This window comes from Eumetopias jubatus, unplaced genomic scaffold (genome assembly GCF_037043125.1).
Source record: "Eumetopias jubatus isolate StellerSeaLion01/CBP00866 unplaced genomic scaffold, mEumJub1_p1.0 scaffold_14, whole genome shotgun sequence".
Taxonomy (NCBI): domain Eukaryota; kingdom Metazoa; phylum Chordata; class Mammalia; order Carnivora; family Otariidae; genus Eumetopias; species Eumetopias jubatus.
This window is the reverse complement of record NW_028274820.1, coordinates 27,124,190-27,135,061: the sequence shown is the minus strand read 5'-3', so window position 1 is coordinate 27,135,061 and position 10,872 is coordinate 27,124,190. Positions and strand designations below refer to the sequence as shown.

Below are 10,872 nucleotides of genomic sequence, written 5' to 3'. Positions count from 1 at the left end.
TCTGTACTTACTGTTTATACTAGATTTTCCACCATCATCCTAAAAATATTTTTGCCGGGGCCTGTGGGGGTGGGTCGCACGGAGCGCGCTGCCCAGAGCCGCGCAGGTGGCGGGAGGCTGCTGTGGTGGAGCTGCGGGCAGGGAGCCGGCCCGGGCTCTGGGTAAGCAAAGCGCCGCGCAGTGCTGAGTCCACCACCTGCGGGAGCCATGGAAATTGGCACCGAGATCAGTTGAAGATCCGGAGTGCGATTAACGGGAAATTGCAAGAGCTTATGTTGATGAAGAATTTCCTGATTGCATTATGGCGATGGTGGCCAACAAGAAAAGTCAGGACCAAATGACAGACGACCTGTCCCTGTTTCTAGGGAACACAATTCGATTCATCGTATGTCTTCATGGTGTATTAAACTTTGCTCTGTTACAACTGACCCCTCCAGTCTAAAGTCTTCTGATACCAACATATTTGATAATACCGTGTCTTCAAACAAGAGCAGTTTCAGTCGGGGAGATGAGAGAACGCATGAAGCTACAGTGCCACCCCCTTGAGATTGCTAGCGCTGGACCTGGAAAAAAGAGATTCCAGAGTTTCTCCAGGTCACTGGAGCAGAAAAACACTAATGTCAGACAGACTTATGATGATGGAGCTGCATCTTGATTAATGTCAACTGTGAAGGCTCTGAGGGAGACAGCACCCTCTGAAGATGTGATTGATACTAAGCCAGAACCAGATGATCTCATTGATGAAGACCTCAATTTTGTGCAGAATCCCTTATCTCAGGAAAAAACCCTACAGTGACACTTACATATGGTTCTTCTTGCCCTTCTATCGAAATTTATCAACCACCTTCAAATCAAAATGCAGATAGTGGTGCTCATATAAACAAGTTGCAATTTCAGCAGTAGCAAAACAATATTCGTGCAGCCACGCAACCTGATATACAGAATAGCCAAGTATATGAAACAGGATGTTTTTGTGAAACAGAAGTGCTTAATAGCTTAGAAGAGACTTGTAGTCTCTTTTTCAGAAACAACTCAGAAAAAAATGAGTATTGAAGAAGAAAACTTTCAGGAGAGGAAGTTGCCTGTGGTAAGTTCAATTGTTAAAGTTAAAAATTTCCATCGTGATGGAGAAGAGGAGGAGGAAGATGATGATCGTGGGTCTCATACAGGATGCATCTTCAGCAATGTGTCAGTGCCAGCAAAGCCTGAAAGGAGACCTCCACTTCCACCTTCTAAATAAGCTAACAAGGGGCACCTGGGTGGCTCAGTTGGTTAAGCAACTGCCTTCGGCTCAGGTCATGATCCAGGAGTCCCTGGATCGAGTCCCACATTGGGCTCCCTGCTTGGCAGAGAGTCTGCTTCTCCCTCTGACCCTCCCCCCTCTCATGTGCTCTCTCTCTCTCTCATTCTCTCTGTCTCAAATAAATAAATAAAATCTTTTAATAAATAAATAAATAAATAAATAAAGCTAACAATCTAATTTTGAAGGCTATCTCCGAAGCTCAAGAATCTGTAACAAAAACAACAGTCTCACAGAAACTGACACTTCCAGTTGCTCCCAGAACTCGAACTTTTCAAGACGAATTGTTTGCAGAAATGGTCCAGAGGCAAAGCAGGACCCCCAGAATAAGTGCCCCCATTAAAGAAGAGGAAACAAGGGAGATAATATAGAAAAAAGCCAAGGAACTCAACAGAGGCAGTTGTTATCCCAACTGTATATTGACCCAATAATGGGAGAAACTCTGTAGATCAGTCAAGATTACTATGACATGGAATCCATGGTCCGTGCAGACACAAGATCATTTATTCTGAAGAAGCCAAAGCTGTCTAAGGAAATAGTAGTGGCACCAAACCAAGAGTCGGGGATGAAGACTGCAGATACCCTTCGAGTACTTTCAGGACACCTTATGCAGACAAGATCTTGTACCACCAGATAAACCTGCAAGTCCCAAGTTTATAGCAATACTGGATGCTCTCCCCAGTCCCCCAGGTTACGTGTCAGATCAAGAGGAGGACATGTGTTTTGAAGGAGTGAAGCCTGTAAACCAAACTGCAGCCTCAAAGGACTCAGAGGTCTCCTCCAGCCACAGCACTTGCAGCTGATGAGCAGGCAGATCAATAAGCTAAATGGTAGCTTTTCAAATGTTGAGATGAGTGAACTGAGTGTGGTCCAGAAGCCAGAAAAACTTCTGGAGCATTGCAAGTACTGGCCTTCCTGTAAAAATGGGAATAAGTGTACTTACCATCATCCTGTTTCACCTTGCAAAGCCTTCCCCAATTGTAAATTTGCTGAAAAAAATGTTTGTTCATTCATCCAAATTGTAAATGTGATACAAAAATGTACTAAACCAGATTGTCCCTTCACTCATATGAGTAGAAGAATTCCAGTACTGTCTCCAAACCCAGCAATTGCAACACCAGTGCCACCTTCTAGTTTCTAGTAGTCAACGGTGCCGTTATTTCCCCGCCTGTAGGAAAATGGAATCTCCCTTCTGTCATCAAAACACTGAAGATGTGACACTCAGTGTACAAGACCTGACTACACATTTTATCATCCCACCATTACTGTGCCATCACAACATGCCTTGAAATGGATTCGACCTCGTACCAGTGAATGACACTCAGTCCTACTTGGCAGAAGAGTATGGAGTGACTGTCTACTGATGAAAGTTATTCGGCAGAACTTGTCAAATCTTTGAAACTTAGAATATATTGTTTTCATAATATTAAGTTTATTGCCTACCTGAAGTGTCTAATTTTTCAAGTTTGTAAGTTTATTAAGTGGTTTTAACATTGGGTGTTTTTTGTTGTTTGTTTTGACTATAAAAAGACCATTTAAGGAAAAGCTAAATTCTATTAAAATATTTCAGGCATGTTTGAAAAAAAGATTGCCAAAACCTCTAATGATTGACTTATTCCTAAATCTGACTCCGCAGTCTTGTCTCATTTACCCTCTGCAACATGCTCTTTATTTTTTGCATTCTGTGATGTTGTTAGGTTCAGGTTCCTTCTGTCTCTCTGGCCACTTTTATTTCCCTTTATTAAATTCTCTTCTTCAGCCACTCCTTATAAATTCCAGGATTTCTAATTGTTCTCATCCATTTACATGGCTTGAACTATCTCTTGTATATTTTAATGACTCAAATTAATATCCTCAGCTTCATTCTAATTCCTGAATGCCAGAAATATTTAGTCTAATAATGACTACTTATTCAAATAATGACTACCTTCACCACCCAAACTCAATGTACCTCAGAAAGAAATCATCTTCTGGGATGCAATATCTCCTTCTAAAATATTTGTGCCACCGCTATCTCCTTAGCTATCCTTTAATTTGGAGTTATATCTTACTTATTTTTCTTAACAGCCTCCCCCACTCACTGTTCCATTTGTTCAAAAGCTCTTATCCAAGGGACTCCTGGGTGGCTCAGTCAGTTAAGCAACAGACTCCTGATTTCGGCTCTGGTCATGATCTCAGGGTCTTGAGAATAAGTCCCAAGTTGGGCTCCATGCTGGGCATGGAGCTGCTTAAGATTCTCCCTCTCCCTTTGCTCCCAACACCCACTCCTGATCATGTGCATGCATTCTCTCTCTCTCTCTCTCAAAAAGAAAAGGGGCTTATATCCAGGATACATTTTTTTACCTTAATTACTACGAATAATATCTTAATTGATACTGTTATATCCCACTCTTAATGCCCTTTAGAAAATTTCTACTCTTATCAAAGAGTGATTGTTTTAAAATGCAAATATAAATAAGCTATAGCACTAAATACTATTCGGAATAAAGAACAATCTCCTTAATGTCTTATAAATATTGTGTAATCATCTGTTCTCAACCATGATGAAATATTTCTACTCTCTGGTCCCACCATGCATGTTTTTTGTTTTTTTTGTTTTTTTTTTTTTTTTGGTTTGGTTTGGTTTGGTTTTCTCAGCCTGAGAGCTCTTCCTCTCTACCTGGCTAATTCCTCCTTAGCCTAAAGAATCTATCGCAGGTGGCATTTCCTCCAAAAAGCCTTCCAAGTCATAAGTGTGAATTAGGTGCCTCAAATGATAAATGTCAATTCTACGTGTTTTCATAGCACCTTGTTTCTGTTTCTGAAGCAATTAATATAAAATGAATCATGATGTGTTTAATTGTCTGCATTTCCCCCACTGAACTGTAAGCTTTTGTTTTGTTTTTTGTTTTAAGTTTTTATTTAAATTCTACTTAGTTAACATATAGTGTAATATTGGTTTCAGTAGAAACACAAGTACCCTCCTTAATACCTGCCATCCATTTAGCCCATCCCCCTACCCACCTCCCCTCCATCAGCCCTCAGTTTGTTCTTTATAATTAAGAATTTCTTATGGTTTGCCTCTCTCTCTCTTTCTCTCTCTCTCTCTGAACCATAAGCTTTTGAAGACAAAACACTGTCCATGCATATTTGTATTCTTATTTCCTGGCAATTTCCCTACAAGGAGCTAAAATAAATGGACACTTAACAAATGAATATTTAAGCAAGCACATATATTTCAGGATTCTGTGATCAATTTCTTGTACTTGCTATACACCAGTGTGAAATTTTGAAGGCATGAGAACACCTATGCATCTTAACTCATGTTTCTATGAAAAGTAATACTCATTCAAATCCAACATAAACCCTTACTGAAATATCATCCCTACATCTTTTTAAGAATGTCAAAGGCAACAGAGGATCCCTGACTTATGTAAGAGAAAGTCTGGGATAGATATTTCTTATAAACAAGATGAGATAACTTGATCTTCTTAAAACTGTGTTCTTCTTTTGTTCTGACTTTTGTGGTGATTTGAAAGTTTCTTTAAGAGAGATGGAGAAAAGAAACTAATTTTCTGTTGGATTGGATCAGCCCTGCCCAAACTGGTTTGTAGAGGAGAAATATGTCCCTAGTACAAATGAATACACATTTGAGAGCCCATTTTTGATTCCTCCCTCCTTCTCTCCCTCCCTTCCCTCTTTCCTCTTTTCTTTCTTCCCTCCCCTCTCCTCTTTTCTCCTTTGCTCCCCTCCCATCCTTGCACCTGTCTGTCTCTCTCTGTTTTATTTTACTTTCTTTGCTTCTGGCCTATGGTAACTCCTGTACCATCTGAATACTATCTGTAAATATATAAATATACAGGGCAAGAGTATTCTGTAGAACATAGACATATTTAAGAGCTCTCACTTCATCTGTCAATTAGGTATAAAGGAGTAGATTACAAAAGACTGAGATAGTTCAACCGTGCAGAAGGGCATAAAAGAAATCAAGTGTATCTGCAAGTCACCACAAAATCAAGTTCTTACTACAAAGGGATCATGTTTTGAGGTACACTAAGTAATAATACATCCTGTTGGTTCTTTAATGTATAGAAGACCATACATCAAAATATCAACGGAATTTTACATAAGTTTACATTAGAGTTCTTCAGATCATGCATATAAGAGGATTTAATCTGTGTAACACTGGAGGCAAAAATGAAGTTGAACTTTCCTACATGTTTTTTTGTTTGTAAAGATTTTATTTATTTATTTGACAGAGAGAGACACAGCGAGAGAGGGAACACAAGCAGCGGGAGTGGGAGAGGGAGAAGCAGGCCTCCTGCTGAGCAGGGAGCCCAATGCGGGGCTCGATCCCAGGACTCTAGGATCATGATCTGAGCCAAAGGCAGATGCTTAATGACTGAGCCACCCAGGTGCCCCTGTCCTACATGTTATATGAACATTCACTTTTCATATAAAAATGAACATCTTAATAAGTTAATTTTCAGCTATCCATCAAGGGCCTACTTTATACTCAGCATTGTAATAATGGATGGTGTATTTAATTAATGAGTTAATCCTATAAATACTGAGTGATTATATATTCAAGACACTGTGCTAAGTGATAGTGATATGCAGGTGAAAAATATCCCTTGAAAAAGGATTTAATCATAATTGAGAAGCAAAAAAAGATAGTTGAAATGTTAAGTTACTGCCTTAAAAATAATAGCATCATATAGGGACACCTAGGTGGCTCAGTCATTAAGCATCAGACTCTTGATTTTACTTCAGGTCACGATCTGAGTCCTGGGATCGAGCTCCACCAGCTCTGTACTCAGTGGGGAGTTTCCTGGAGATTATCTCTCTTTCCCTCTACCCTCCCCCTGCTCACATGAAAGCATGCACTCTCTCTCTCAAATAAATAAATAAATATTAAAAAATAATAGTATTGTATGGTGACCGTAGCTACACTTGTGGTGAGCATGACATAACATATAGACTTATGTAACCACTATGTTGTACACCTGAAACTAATGTAACATTGTGTGTCAGACTATACTTTAGTAAATAAATAAATAAAGTGTAACAAAATAATAATGACAATGTATATAGTATTTAGAAAGATAAATGTAAATCTTTTTGAAAAGCAGTCTTCAGTCCTCCTAAAAACATAAATAGATATAGAGACATGAGCTTCCAGAAGGAAGTAGCCTAACTTTACTAACAGGTATTTTTTGAATGGATAGTCATATGAATTAAGATAATGGTAAAATCTAGAAGCTGAAATTTTGTTTCCTATTTGGTTACAAATCACAAGGGAATTACCCCTCCAAAAAAGGTGGTGCCATTCGCTAATCTGAATCATATTCCATGTAAGGAATCTCTTGGTTTATTGTTCAGGAATGAAACTATGTTAAAGAAAAAGTATGAAACCTTCCATTAAGCATAATTGAAAGGGGGTGTCCTTCGTGATTCTTTTATCAGTTTACACATAATGCCATTATACACTGCTATTCTCATTTGAGTATGAATGACTATATAGCAAATTATTACTTCTAGCCTGTTTTTTATAAAGAAATATTGCTAAGTAAAAGTAATATTATTTTTTGGGCGCCTGGGTGGCTCAGTCATTAAGTGTCTGCCTTCGGCTCAGTTCATGATCCCAGAGTCCTGGGATTGAGCCCCACATCGGGCTCCGTGCTCAACGGGAAGCCTGCCCCACGCCCCCTGCTTGTGTTCCCTCTCTTGCTGTCTCTCTCTCTGTCAAATAAATAAAATCTTTTTTAAAAAAAGTAATATTATTTTTCATGTTAGAAATCTGCACAGAATGGTCAGAACATAGCCTAGTAATCATCTTGTGTGTCCTAATTATGTGATTTTGAAAAATTTAGATGGATACATCTAAAAAATGGTAATAACATTTATATAATCACATAATATATATATATGATTTCTATGCACATTTCTATGCACATTAGAACTAGAAGTAAAGACATTTTACTGTATAATAAATGGACGTAATTTTATACAAAATTAAATATAGGTTCTTGTTAATTAAAGTAGTGGAAAAATATTGTTCTAATTTTAAAATTATTTAAGGTATATTTTTAATTCATTACATTAACACAAGGTTTGAATGAGCAATTATACATGCTTTATTATACAGTATGTTTTTAATGACCACAAATGAGTTTATAATAAGATAATGATACACACATGCTATTTCACAAGCATAACATGGATTTTTAGCTGGAATTGGAAAGCAACTGCTCTAAAATTATAATTTAATCTTTCTCATAAGAAGAATTTACTGTTTCATTGATGGAATTTTATTTTTCCAAAGAAATTATTCACTGAAAGCACATTCTATAAAGTAAACTCACAGTAACTGGATGAGGATATGTTCATGATAGTTGGGAACCAATACCTGCTTCTAGTAAACTTGGCTGTACCAACAACTGACTGAATAAATTTTAACAAGTGAAGTAACTTCTGTCTTATTTTCCTCATCGGTATTATGGGAATCAAAGTAGTACCTAATTTATACTGTTGTTGAATAATACCTAAAATAAAATATGTAAATGGCTGAGTGGCTGGCAGAGTTGACCCTTAACAAATGTTAACTATAGATAGCTAGATACATCAAAATTTGTAATTTTTAAATAGAATAAAGCTTAATTAGATAACTAAAGATAATTGAGAAGACCAATTTATACAATCTGACTTTTGGATTTAATCTGTGTTTATTTATTTATTTATTTGTTTGTTTATTTATTTATCTGACAGAGAGAGAGCACAAGCAGGGGGAGCAGCAGAGGGAGAAACAGGCTCCCCGCTGAGCAGGGAGCCCGATGTGGTGCTCTATCCCAGGATTATGGGGGAAAGACAGAAGAGGAGTGGCTAAGAAAGACTGAGGAATGAACCTGAGCCACTTCAAAAAGGACAAAGACCATACCCTACTGGACTAATACTAGTGGCTACCAAAGGACAGAGAGACTGAGTTTTATGGTATTGTTTACAAATAGGACAAAAGAGCCTCTAGAATCATCTAGTTACTGACCTACCAGTGTCTCTGAGAACTCTAAAGCTGAGCCATGTATGCTGTTTATGGCCATGCTGTCTGATACTGTTTCTAAATTGTGATGCTGAACACTCTGTAATTGTGTATATAGAAGACACAGTAAAATCTGGATTTGCTTCAGGTTTTACCACATATCTGGGAAATCACATTCTGAAAGCATTGTTTTATATTTGTTTTCCCCCTCAGATATAACTTAGAATAAACTCAGTTTTACCATGGAAAAATAAAGAAGAAAAAATGTACCCTTAATCAAAGAATCAGAACCTCCTTGGAATCTAGAGAAACAAAATAAATGGCAATATTATTTATTCTGTTAACATAACCTTTAACTTCTATGCCAATTTTTAATTTTAATGTCATGAAAGTATTTGGTAATATATACATATTTACTTTAGAGAATTTTGTGGGGAAATAAATCTAAAGTTGATAAAATAATGTATTTGATGAGATAATCAAAATGAGTTACCACTGAATCATAATAGAGTTTTATATTCAAAGTTGAGTTGTCAAACTTTTTTCCCACCTTAGAGCATCCACACACTACAGCAAAGTACAAAAAGAACATTAGCTGTAAGTCACGCATGTCACTTCCACTTACATCAGAATGGCTACCAGTCAGTTGTATGGCACACCTAGTCACACAGGAGACTGAGAAAAGAAGTACGGCTGCATGACCAGGACTAAGAGGGAAGAGTGCTGCAGGAGGCTGTGTCAGTAACTCTGGAGTAAGAAACAACACACTTGGACTAAGATAGGTGGGAATAAATAAATGAAAAATATTAAGAAAGATTAATTTGTAGGGCTTGGTAATTGGATCAATATGAAGGTGAAAATTAAAGGAAAGACACTGAGACTTAAAGGTTGCAAATATGGCTAGATATTAGATCAAGAATCTTATTAATCAATAACAAACTCACAAGCAAAAGTCTAAGACCACTTTGGGCAGAGGTATAATACACACATATACACGTATGTTTACATGATGTATTTGTGTTCTGTTTTAAAAAGAAAATTGTTATGGAAAATTATTTTCATTCAGGATATTAAAGAATAGATGCATTAATAATCCATTTCTAATACAGTTGAGAATGTTCCATCAGTTATTTCATTTAAATCCCTTAAAACCAATGCAAAGGTTAAACTTATCCCTTGCAGTCCAGGTAAGAATGCAGTTAGTAAATCATAATTGAACCTTGAAATCTTGAATTGCAAAGTTTATATACCTAAGTAACTGTATCTTAAGTGAGAACACACCTTAACTTTAACATTAAAAATATTTTGGCAAAGCTACTTTCAGCAATATTATCTCTGGCAAACCACACTTAATTTCAAACTCACAAACTTCATCTTTGGCAGTGTATACCTCAGCTAACCACCTCACCATGAGAGATTTAACCTCTGGTAGTATTCATGCAATCTAAATTTTATAACTTCATCTTCAGGGAATTGATTTGTAAGACACCATGGAAATCCTTTACTGAAACAGTAAATAATGACAGAAGTGGAAAAACTACATTTATTCAGGTTTAAATTCCTCTTTTACTGATCTTTGTTCCAATGTCTAAAGAAAACAGTAACACAAAAATTATAAATCCAGTTTCCATTAACTATGTAGATTGGAAAACTAGTTATGAGTTTGCTTTTTTGTTATGTGACTAGTTTTATTAATTCTGTGAATATTATGGAGTGGAGATAGGAGAACACATCATGATATTGAGAATGTATTTCTAGGGGCAACTGAGTGACTCAGTCCGTTGAGCATCTGACTCTTGATTTTGGCTCAGGTCATAATCTCAGGGTTATGAGATGGGAGCCCCTAGTCAAGCTCCTTGCTCAGCCGCAGCGTCTGCAAGTGAACTTTTTTTTAATATTATAGATCCCCGTTTAAAATATATATAAATTCACTTGCAAATTATCAAAGACATGCAAATTTAACTGACAGCAAGTTACAATTTTGAAAAATCATCTGGAATGACTAACACTGTTGAGGGGGATATTCAGGTAAATTGCTGCTAACAATTTATGCTATAGCAAGCTATGTGTAAAACATCCTATCTCCCATCTCCTAACTCAACAATAGCGTTTGTTCTTATCTTATTGAAAAATATAGATGATCAAATAAGAAATATCCCGTATCACTATCTATAAACTTGTCTGTGTCTATTGCAATGTTCTTTTGCCTTTCTTTCTGGTCAAAACAGATAGACTCTCTCAGCTTCTATCTAAAACCAACCCCAACCCTGAGCTATAGCTCATATCTTACCTAATTATTCTTTTGCTAGTACCATAGATTTTCCTTCCCTGGTCTATCATTACCACCAGTCTACATGGCTTTTATCCTGAATTTCTTGGATAAGTGATGTCTTGAGTAAGATCCAAAGTCATTTTAGAATCTTGGACTCTATTCCAAAGCACAGCAGACACAGATACCAATAATGCAAGGAACTTAAACACAAATTTCTTGAGAAGCCATATCTTAGATCAAATTGATCCTTTTATGGTAGAGACTAGAAATAGAAAAAGGATCATT

At 36.9% G+C, this 10,872-nt stretch overlaps 1 pseudogene; it reads left to right on the top strand.

The window, feature by feature from the left end:
* Positions 1–207: 207 nt before the first annotated feature.
* On the top strand, positions 208–2,618 carry LOC114221373 (zinc finger CCCH domain-containing protein 14-like; annotated as a pseudogene).
* The last annotated feature ends 8,254 nt before the right edge of the window (positions 2,619–10,872 follow it).